A 12,607-nucleotide genomic window follows, 5' to 3' on the forward strand; every position below is an offset into this window, starting at 1 on the left:
ACAACTACCACCACGGCTACAACCACCACCACAACTGCCACAAACACCACCACATCTACAGCCATCACCACAACTACCACCACCACAGCTACAGTCATCACAAGTACCACTACCACCATCACAGCTACAACCATCACCACAACTACCACAACCACCACCACATGTACAGCCATCAGCACAACTACCACCACCACAGCTACAATCACAACAACTACCACTACCACCATCACAGCTACAGCCACCACCACAGCTACCACCACCACAGCTACAGAATCACCACAACTGCCACCACCACAACTACCACAGTTAACACCACACAACCACACCAAATTATTCTGGACCATATTAACTAGAATTATTACAGAAATGATAAAGGTAATTGTTGTGATGACTCCACGTTAGTCTGTTTGATTGACCTGTGCAGCTGAGATGCATGGGTCCAGTAGGGTGTGTTTGAATCGCGGCTGCTGATTGCCCGCCGATGATTTAAATCTACACCTCTTCTTATTTTAGCATAGTATATTATATTCTTAATTTCCTTCAGTACAAGCTGCCATTGTAAATATGGAATAATTTCCGAAGCTGAAGAAGCCAAAATTAGCTTTAAAAGTTTACTGTTATCAAAGAAAATTAAAGTTGATTATAAAGTTTCATAAAACGATGAGTGACGTTTGAAATAAATTATCCACCCACGGCGTACATCCACGTCCGCATGTTGCACTACATCCACGCACGGAGTACATCCACGTCCGCATGTTGCACTACATCCACCCACGGTGTACACCCACGTCCGCATGTTGCACTATAATATCCACCCACGGTGTACACTTACGTCCACATGTTGCACAACAATACATTCCTGCATTTACCTCAATGACATCATCGGCGGCCAATCAGCAGCCGCGTATCAAACACACTCTACTTGCCGCATACATCTCGGCTGCACAGGTCAATCGAATAGAGTATTGTTCTCATCTTTCAGCCTGTCATCATCATCATCATCATCAGTGTGAGTCAGTCAGTGTCAACCTCCGAATATCATCCTGCCATCTTGTTCTGTGTCCGCTGCTTCCTCTCACTCCATCTCTGGTTTTCCATTCTGTTGTCTTTCATCTGTTATCTGTTCTTCGAAAGACGACCGAAAAATCATTATTGTTTTTTCATTTTTAATATTACGTCCATTCCATTGGCCTCTTCTCTTTGCCAGGAAGCTTTCTTTTTATTTTCTCCATGAGACATATATCAGTTCTTCCCAGTCTTCTTTGAACAGTCTTAATTTTACCTTAGTGATTTTTTTTCTTTGCGCCACCTTTTTTTTTTTTTTAATCCATAAGTTAAAACAGGAAGGAAATACTTATTCTATAAGTCTTTTTTTTTTTTTTCCATGAGGACAAAAGCTACTCCTTGATGTAGTTGTTTATCCAAAGCTCTCCATGCCATTCCCATTCTTTGCTTAGTGTAATTGTCATGGTGTGGGTCTGCCTCCTCAGTTATAGGTATTTCTAAACACAGTCTAGTTCTTCAGCTTCTAATGTCACTGGCGGAATTTGAGCCTGTCTGTTATTCATCATTTTCATCTCCTTATTCATTTCCAAGCCATTCTGACTCCCCTTGTTACTATAGGCTATCTCTTCATTTTCTTCAACAACAAGAACAACAACAACAACAACTACTACTACTACTACTACAAATACTACTACTACTACTACGACTACTACTACTACTACTACTACTACTACTACAAATACTACTACGACTTTTTAAAACATCACCTCCATCCATTGGTGAATTATATTGTGAAGATCTGCACCAACCTTGCTAATACAGTTCACCGTTTGGAGTTGTAATGTGAAGGTTAACACTAACCCTCATATTACAATCCGTTGGCCCCAAGCACGCCAACGGCTGTGGTTACCAACCATCTACTATTACTATTATTATTTTTTTAATTTATTGATATTACAGTTTCAATAAAGACATTAAACTATTGGAGTCGCTGGTCTATGCGACTCTCGACCACTGTAGCTTCGTAATCCATACCCGCCAGAGAGACAGGCGTGAGGGCTGATGATCTTGTGCCCCTGAGACATAGCAGAGCAGAACTCATGAGGGAGAATGAGAGTCGACATCTTATCCAGGCCATAACGGAACTCTGGGGTTGACGTTTCTTCTCAGAAAGAACCTCTGCCAGTCTCGAAAAGAATCTCACTGCCTCTGGACCCATCCCACCTGATGTCGTGAACACAAGGGGAGTGAATCGACCGTGGTCCACATGTTGGATCCTTTCTTGATAATTTCTATTTTTTTCTTGTTCATTCCTCTTGTGTGCAGCTTCGAGAGACAGTTCACGATGACATGCTGCCATGGGATCGAATATCCTGATGTCGAAGAACGCCCTCTGCCCACGTGTCCAGAAAGCTCGAGCACTGACATCCACTCTTGCATCATTTGATGTGTTTGCTGTTCTGTGGGTGAAGTGCTCGCCGTCCAGAGGTGGCAGAGCTGGCTCAATCGTGACATCATGGCATATTTCCTGCAGCATTTTGGCAGTGAGGTCGCGTACTTCATCGTGTCGGATGCAAACAAAGCTCCCTTCTTGCATACCATTGCATGGTTTGCATCAAAGGCAGTGCCACAGGCACAGTGTTGAGGTAGGTTCTCTATTGGCCACCCATATCTCAAGGCTATGGCGTCAATAAATTCTTGTTTGTTGAAGTGGAAGCCTTTTGCCTTGAGAGGCAGCGTTGTGAGCCAGTTCGATGCCCCAACCTCCTGTGCAATTTTAACTCTTCTGCACTTGTCTGGTGTTAGATGTTCGATTATGTGCTGCAGCTGGTCTTTTTGTCTTGCTTCACGCTCCTTGCTTATCTGTGTCTTTATGTCTTTCTGCCTTTGGTGGTCGATTTCACTCGTCTCAACCTGGGCGCAGATCTTTTGTGACAAGGATTCGGTGAGCCTGAGTGAATTTCTGTGTTCATAGCTTGCCACGGCTACTGGATTTATAATGCCAAGGCCTCCCATCCTGGGTGGTAGTGCTAGAAGGTCCCTCTCTTCTGGTGTGGGGATGTGGCCATTGGTTAGAGATGGGAGGAATGAATCCCTGATTGCATCCTCCAGTGGTTGTAGCAGCAACTCGATGTCTGGTATGGTCCTCATCACGAAGGTCCACTTGTGCTTTACACCATAGGTAAATGGACTGTATGCTTCATGGGGTTCTGTTTTTACGTGGCTGGATAGTGTATGAATTTCTTCTACCCATGTCTTCACCTTATCACTCACATATTTGTCTTTGAATTCCTTAGTTCCAATCACAGCCCCTAGATGCCTCTGACCTTCCTTGGTCACTATCACGTTTTTGCCTCTAAATGCTTCTTGTGCATCTTGATAGTAAGCTGGTTTCACGATCAAGATGGACTTACTTGCATTAGGGTAGTAACCTATTTCAGGGCCATGAGATGTTACAAGGTTCCACCATTTCCTCACATCCTTGACCTTGCCAGCACCCGTGAGATCATCTGCATAGGCTACCTGTTTTACATTGGTGGCCTCGTATTTGATCTGTTACTGCAGCACTGTCATCGCCAGGGCGTACATAGCCATGACAACGGGGTTCCCCTGGGTAGTTCGTTCTGTGGACTGGATTACACCGACATCGTGAGCTGCTGTCTTACCCACAATGTAGAGGTCTGCTGGTTCTTTGTAGGTGTTTTCCACATATTGGGCAAATGCTGGGCATTTAACCTTGATATTGTGCAGCATTGCCTCCCGGTTGAAGGAGTTAAATACATTTGAGGCATCAGCTAATAATACTGCCTGAGAGTCCTCTTCCCCAAATATTTTCCTCATGGAGTGAACTGCTGCCTCACCTCCTGCCTGCTGGCCTGCACACACCTGGAGGTTGCCAACTGCCTGCTTCACATCATCTTTCACCACCTCCATGATGCATTTTCCTATAATCCATCTTAAGACTTCACCCACCCCGATGGGCCTGCATCCAGGATTCATATCAAGGGGGAATAGTCTGCAAGCCGTCAGTGCTTCGATGTTACTGCACTGACTTGAAGCCAGCTTCCTCGCTAGTGAGGCAATGGTGTTACATAGGTCTGTTGCTGCATCCCCAAACTTGATGTTACTGAGGATTACTCGCCAAGATTTTGCATCCAGGCCTGACGGTCCTGCCCCTCCCTGTGTGTGCATTGCCTTCCGCCACACCATATCTCCAGTTATCCTGTCATATATGATGGGATTGGGAGGAGTGTAGTTGCCGTCAAGCTTTGGCTGGGCACTTGCTTGTCGTGCAGTCGGGTGTTTTTCTGTTAGTTGTTGCATTGTTTCATCTGTCAGGTCAAGTACTCCGTTTGGTGATTCAGCTGACAGGGATCTTGTTGTCATCGAGACCTTCCCCTGTCTCATCTTTCTGCCAAAAATCCTTGCAACATCGTTGGTATTCTGATTTCTTCTGCCTCGGTTGTTTATTCTCATCTGCAAGGCCCTTGCTTCCTCAAGTAGGTTGTCGATTTCACCTCTTTTCCATGTTTCAACCCGCCTTTGGATGGCCTTAATATTTTCTGCAATGCTAGCTCTTGGGCGGGTCTTGTTGAGGAAGAGATGTGGTATTAGTGCAAGGACCTTAAGAGAGAATGAGGCAATGCGTGTGTTATTGTTGTAATTGGCTATCAGGCGAGTGATTTCCTTGATCATGTCAGTTGTAGCATTGCATTTGGGAGGTTCAAAAAGGTTACTTGAGGACTACTACTACTACAAATATTACTACTACTAATACTACTACTTCGTCAGCCAATTGAAAGTTTTCCCAGATTTTCGTCCTCTTTCAGCTTATTTCATGTAACCGAGTGACAGAAAGAGACAGTACTACGATTCTACATCTTTCCCATAGCACGTCTTCGTTACTAGATTCATATTCTTCTGTAAATCTCTTTGTCACAACTCAGCATTCAGATTGGAGAGATGGATATGGTAAGATGTCTGTGAAGAGTTGTATGTAAAAGGGAGAATATTTTCCCGGTAGTGCGGGGTGGACGATGGTGTAACGGTAGCACACTCGCCTCGCAAGCGAGAGTTCCCGGGTTCGATTCCCGGGTCGACCACGAGACCTTTAGGCACGGTCTCCTTTGCCCTAGCCTGTTCGTACCTAGAACTAAAAATAGGTGCCCGAATGTAAAATCGACGGTTGCGTGTCGTATTGCGGGGGAATGTTTGGGAGAAGTCTGTTCACCACCCGGTAGTGCTTCAGGTCTTCAGTTAGGCTACACCCACGAGTGACAGCGCGAGGGTGTTGTGTGTTTACTTGGGTTTGTGTGTCCGTCTGTTGTGTTTATGTGTCTGTTGGCATGATTGTGGAAAATAATAATCTTGGGTGGGATTAAATCCAGTTTTGCATGATGATTGGGGATCAACACAGGAACAGGGGATTAATTTTGGTCCGAAAAAGTACATCGGTCAAGAGTAAGGTCAGTTGTAACATTTCTGATCCAATATTAACCAGACTTGGTGGAAGGGCTGAGGGACAAGAAATGGTGATGTGGTTCAGTTTCGAGAAAAAGGTAACAGGGCAAGGTGAAATGCTCGGCCTTTTATCTCAGATTGATTTGATGTGACTTGGGTCCGACTTGGTGGAATAGTGTAAGGTTATCCAAGGGTGAAATTATTATATTTTCAGAACAACAGATCAGAGATCAAGGCCACCGGATAAGGACAGCTTTTGCACTTTTGATCCGATTAAAAAAAAAAAAACTGTGGATGGGTCGAGGGTCAGGCAAGACTAGTCATTTGATTTTCAGGGCTGCCAGTCAGCTGGCATTGTCACATGGCAGTTTACTGGGTCCACACTGAGATGAACTTAGGGCTACGACAACAACAACAACAGTTACTACTACTACTGCTACTACTGCTGCTACTACTACTACTACTACTACTACTACTACTACTACTACTGTTATTACTACTACTACTATTACTACTACTGCTACTTCTCAAAGACCGAAAAATAGTACAACGTGTTGTGGAACTGTTTACTAACCAACCGTTATGCGAAAATTCCTAAACTAATCTAACATAGATTTAAGCTATCTAACCAAACAAACCCCAAATACACACACACACACACACACACACACACACACACACACACACACACACACACACACACACACACACACACACACACACACATGGCAACCTACAGAATGGAAGCAGTCGTGGACAATGTACCTCCACCACGAGACTGAGGCGAGAGGAGGAGGAGGAAGGCAGAAAAAGAGAGGAACGGAGAGGAAAGGAGGAGGAAGTAGAGAATGAGAAAGAGTAAGACAGAAAAGGAGAGGGGGGAGTGGGAGGAGGAGGTGAAGGAGGAGGAGGAGGAGGACAAAGGAAGGGAAGAGTGGAGGAGGAGGAGGAGGCCAAATGAAGAGAAGAGAGGAGGAGGAGGATGAAAAATAAGAAGCAGGAGGAGGAGGACAAAAGAGCAGGAGGAAGAGGACAAAAAGGCAGATGAGAGGAGAGGAAAGGAGGAGGCAGAATAAGACAGAGAAGGAAAGGAGTGAAGAAAAGTGAAAAGGAGAGGTTTGTAGAAAAAGAGAGGAGATGAAAAACAATTAGTGACAGAATAGAGGAAAGAGACCAGGCCGAAATGACGTGTGGTGAAGAAGAAGGATGAGAGCTGGGAAGAGAGAAGCAAGAGCAGAAGGAGGAAGAGAAAGACGATGAGTAGGGAGGAAAAAACAAGAGAGAAGGGTTAATAATAAATGCGAGGAGACAGAAAAAAACGTAATTAATAATACATCATTTTTCTGTAGGTTGCGTTTTTACGGAGTTTTTCGACCAGGTAACAAAGGAAAATTTTGCGTATGAATTCAGCAGGTACCGACATCACTAGTAATGTTGCACCAGACACAAGGAAATAACACTGAGAAGTCAACATTTAGCCTGACGTGGACTCTAAGCAGATCACATCAACTACCTGTATAATCTTTGGTGAATCGATAACAGGCTATTAACCCGACAAATATCATACTAATTTTTCTGAATCCACAAGAACTGAACATATCTAATTTTAGAAAAAGCTTGCTTTTCAACTTTTAGGTTATTTTAATTGATAGATACACTAGATAGACGTAGGTAGGGAGGAAGGTAAATAGATACATACACAGATATAGATAGGTAGGTTGGTAGGTAGAAAGATAGATGAAGAGATAGTCAGATAGACAGACTTGCCTAAAAAAATTCAATTTCTTCAAGCTGTCATTAACTGTATAAAAAATTTTGAGCAAACTTTTATAGAAATAACATAATCAGCACTTAATAGGTCTAAGTTATTGGACTCAGGTATGTTGGTATATGTTCACTGAATGTTTGTGCATCTCTCTCTCTCTCTCTCTCTCTCTCTCTCTCTCTCTCTCTCTCTCAACTTTAAGCTAGTTCACTCCCTCACTATCTCTCAGGTCCCTCTCCTCCTCGTCCTTGCTCCATTTCTGACTTTACTTGTTCCTAATTCCTATTCCTATTGCCCACTTCCTGTAGCTAGTTTTACTTCCGAATTCCTATTGCTCTCTCTCTCTCTCTCTCTCTCTCTCTCTAAATGTATACAGTAATCATAACTTAGGCTCCGGCGAGTGTGTATAGAAATGGTTCTTTTTCGTGCGTGTGTGTGTGTGTGTGTGTGTGTGTGTGTGTAAGTTCTATTTGCATAAATGTGTGGATGTGAAAAAAAAAATGATAAACTGACGTCTATGTAGGTACTTGTTAATGCAGAGTATATGTGTGTGTAATGTGTGGTGTGTTTTAAGTTAACCATAATTTGTTTGGGATTTTTCCCTCCAACCGCTCCTTCCCTCTTTCCCCCTCCCCCTCCCTCTTCTTTCCCCCCCTCCCTCTTCCTTCCCTCCTTCCCTCTTCCTTTCCTATCTACATTTTCACCCACATTACACTTGTCATCTAAAACACGATTTTTTAATGATGAAATTTCAATGTGTTTTGGAGTTCATCTGCTTGAATTTCCTCTCTCTCTCTCTCTCTCTCTCTCTGATCCTCCTCCTCCTCCTCCTCCTCCTCCTCCTCCTCCTCCTCCACTAGAGGCAATGGGCATAAAATAATTGGCAAACGATTCCAGTCGCATGAAGCTAAGCATTTCTTCTTCAGAAGAGTTGTAAATATATGGAATAAATTGCCCACCCATGCAGTAAATTGTAATACAATACTAACCTTATAGGTTGCCTCGATAAGTATTTGTCGTCTAACTCCCAGCTTAAAATGTTTACTCCTGAATAAAACACTTGTGTATGTGTAATTTTTTAGTTTATTTTATTTATTTATTTTTATTTAGAGACTGGAACAATTTATTAAATGCAAATATAGTATATGCACAAACTAGGATATGCACAGATAGCCCTGAGTTAATGGTCGCTACTCATACTTTCGACCTGTGATGGGCTGTGGATCACAACACCATCGGGATATTTTTAATGTACCTGGGGTCACTGCTTCAGGAGGTGACTTGTGTGCTTGTCCCGCATGGAAAAGTTCCTAGTCTCAGTGGAATGAACGGAGCTGGGGCCTGATTGACTGCTGCCTACTTTAATAGCACCAGGCAAGGCTGCTGCACCACCCCTGAACATCCACACTGTGCACTGTGCAATTTTCACGCTGTGTCCGCAGACGCCCCGTTAACGTACCCGTACATAGTGTCATGCATTAGTTATTTATTTATGCGACTATTCATTTTACTTTACAACTTTCTCATTCAGGTTATTCATACTGTTAGCTTATAGATAATGTATTATAGAATGTAACTTTTCCTTTTCAGTCTTTCCTATGAAATTTTCATGTCAGTTTTTCCATGCTGCATGGTGTTTTTTCTCACTTTTTCTTGCCAGTTTTAACTGGAGGGTTTGGAGGCGGGGGGAGCCTCCTTGTTTTACTCTCCTTATCCTTCAGCATGTAGAGTTAGATCTCGTAGTCTTAGTATACTCTGTAACAAACAGCCTCGAAAGGACCATAAGGTCTGTTGCTGTTTGCTTTCCTTTGTACTCCTTTGTACCGGTACTCCCCCATTCATTCACTCGCTTCCCCCAGCTCCATCATCCCTGCCTCTCGCCTCCTTCCTCCTTCACGTCCTTCTTTCCTTCTTTTCCCTTCCTGCTGTCCTTCCTTCCTTTTGTCCTGCCTTCATTAATTTCGTGTTTTTGTCGTAATTCCTTGTTCGTTCCTTCAATCTTTGTTTCTTCTTTCGTTTCTTCTTTTTGTTTACTTCCTTTATTCCTGCTTCCTTCCATTCTTCCTTCTTTCTTTCCGTCATTCTTTTCTTCCGTTTATCCTCTTCCTATCATCCTTCCCTCGTTCCTTCCTTCCCTCCTTCCCTTCCCTTCCCTTCCCTTCCCTTCCTTCCTTCCTTCCTTCCTGTCCGTCCTTCCGTCCATTTTTTTTTTGTCTTACTTGCTTCCTTTATTCCAGCTTCCTTTCGTACTACTTTCCTTCAGTCGTTCTTTTCTTCCTTCCTTCCTTCCTTCCCTCCCTGCATCCTTCCTTCCTTTCTTCCTTCCATGCTTCTCTTCCCTTCCTCTTCCCTCCATGCTTCCTTCTTTCCTTCATTCATTTCTTACATCCTTTCCTTCCTTCCTTCATTAGGCCTCTACTCCCTTCCTTCCTTCCTTCAACCCCCATAAACCACTTTGATCTTCCATACCACTTTTGGGACACGCTTAGCCTCAGCCTCTCTCTCTCTCTCTCTCTCTCTCTCTCTCTCATCAAACCACTTAAAACTCTCCCCGCTTTTCCTCCTCCTGTGCACCCTTACCCCTCCTCCTTTCTTCCCTCCCTCTCTGTTCTCTCCATTGCTTCAGTTTTTCTCTCCCCTCAGTTCTTTCTTTCTTTATATCTCTTTCCTTCTCATTACCTCCTTTATCTCCCTCTTTCCTTTCCAGTCTTCCTCAGTTCTCATTTTATCTACATTTTTATTCTTTATCTTTTCTTCCAGTTCTGTTAATTCTCTGGTCTTTCTGTGTTTCTTTTTTCTGTTCTTTTTTAATTTTTTACCTCTACTTCTTTCTCTACAAGATATGGTGAGAGAGAGAGAGAGAGAGAGAGAGAGAGAGAGAGAGAGAGAGAAGAGGATAGACAAAGAACACATAAGATAGCCGCACTCATCCCTGCCTAAATCTATGAGGAGAGACATAATGATATACTAGATAATCACTTAAATGCCACCCGTTTGCCTCAGAACCCAGTACACCAAACTGCTGCGTGTTCTGCCCTGCCCCTTTGTGTCATATTTACCACACTTGCCACACGACGCAGGTACGCGGTTACCTATACTCCTTTTGTGTCATATTTACCACACTTGCCACACGACGCAGGTACGCGGTTACCTATACTCCTTTTGTGTCATATTTACCACACTTGCCACACGACGCAGGTACGCGGTTACCTATACTCCTTTTGTGTCATATTTACCACACTTGCCACACGACGCAGGTACGCGGTTACCTATACTCCTTTTGTGTCATATTTACCACACTTGCCACACGACGCAGGTACGCGGTTACCTATACTCCTTTTGCGTCATATTTACCACACTTGCCACACGACGCAGGTACGCGGTTACCTATACTCCTTTTGCTCTAACTTGACCTAAAATTGCCATCTGTCCGTCTTGAATAGATTATCACTGGAATATGATGCCAGTCAGGAATTATTACAAAAATGATGCAGAGCCGCTGTATTGTTTACTTTTTTTCTGAGCATCGTGAAATATGCTGCTAACAGACGAAAATCAAGGCCAAGTTAGGGTGAAAACTGAAACGTCTATAGTATCTTGCACTGTGTATTTCTTTGTGTATGCCATTCTCCATTGTACATGTATATGTGTGTGTGTGTGTGTGTGTGTGTGTGTGTGTGTGTGTGTGTGTGTGTGTGTGTGTGTGTGTGCCCCTGTGCCTCAGTGACATAGTTATCCGCAATCGACTAGTGTGTGTGTGTGTGTGTGTGTGTGTGTGTGTGTGTGTGTGTGTGTGTGTGTGTGTGTGTGTTTGTGTGTGTGTACGTACACCCATCCCTCAACACACACCCCATCAGGACTGGAACCCATCCTTAAAAACGACTGTGTAACTTAATGAACGAATAAGTGAGAGAGTCAATGAGTGACACAGTTAGGGACAATATCTGGCCGCCCATCCTGGCGCAGCAAAAACTGAAATGGAGCAGGGAAAGGAGAGACGGAAAGGCGGGAGGAGAAAAAGATGGAGGTATGGAGAGAAAAATGGAGGAAATTGATGGAAACGAGACAGAATAGAGAGGAAATGAGGTGAGCTGTGTTGGCAAGGAGGAGTAGGAGGAGGAGGAGGGGAGGGAGGCGTGATGGGAGTATAAAATGAGGGTGTGTTGGGGGGGAGGAGAGAGAGAGAGAGAGAGAGAGAGAGAGAGAGAGAGAGGTAATCAGTCTATTTTTATATTTTTATATCTCGGTATCCATTTATCCATCTCTGAATCCACGAACGGATTTACCTGTCCACCTGTTTACCCACCTAATATATAGTAATTATACAGGTACACATTCGTACATACATACATACACACATACATACATACATGTCTAATGTGTTTCTTCAACATACACACATACATGCATACAACCATATATATATATATATATATATATATATATATATATATATATATATATATAGATAGATAGATAGATAGATACAAAGACAAACACCAACAAATATACATACATAACATACAAACACGGACAGAGAAACATACATACATACATATGTACATTGAGACGGACAGAAACAGACACATATATACATACATACATACATACATATGTACATAGAGACGGACAGAAACAGACACATATATACATACATACATACATATGTACATAGAGACGGACAGAAACAGACACATATATACATACATACATACATATGCACATAGAGACGGACAGAAACAGACACATACATACATACATACATACATATGTACATAGAAACGGACAGAAACACACATATATACATACATACATACATATGTACATAGAGACGGACAGAAACAGACATATATATACATACATACATACATATGTACATAGAGACGGACAGAAACAGACACATATATACATACATACATATGTACATAGAGACGGACAGAAACAGACACATATATACATACATACATACATATATATGTACATAGAGACGGACAGAAACAGACACATATATACATGCATACATACATACATATGTACATAGAGACGGACAGAAACAGACACATATATACATGCATACATACCGGGTACATACAGTACATACTGTACATACATACATACATACATATGTACATAGAGACGGACAGAAACAGACACATATATACATACATACATATGTACATAGAGACGGACAGAAACAGACACATATATACATACATACATACCGGGTACATACAGTACATACTGTACATACATACATACATACACACATGCATACATAGGTAGAAATATGAATGCATTTCTATCGGTATCAGTCTATCAGTGTATCTCTGGCTGTCAGTGTGTCTATCTGTATATCTGTCCATGTGTACCTGTCAG

General features: G+C 42.7%; 1 non-coding gene across 1 annotated transcript; it reads left to right on the forward strand.

Moving 5' to 3' along the window:
• The first annotated feature begins 5,034 nt into the window (after positions 1 to 5,034).
• On the forward strand, positions 5,035 to 5,108 carry TRNAA-CGC (transfer RNA alanine (anticodon CGC)). The gene has a single exon. It is a non-coding gene; the product is annotated as a tRNA-Ala (tRNA).
• Positions 5,109 to 12,607: the final 7,499 nt, after the last annotated feature.

The sequence above is a fragment of the Coenobita brevimanus genome, chromosome 68 (assembly GCF_032717465.1).
Source record: "Coenobita brevimanus isolate Jiangsu-jjx chromosome 68, ASM3271746v2, whole genome shotgun sequence".
Lineage (NCBI taxonomy): Eukaryota > Metazoa > Arthropoda > Malacostraca > Decapoda > Coenobitidae > Coenobita > Coenobita brevimanus.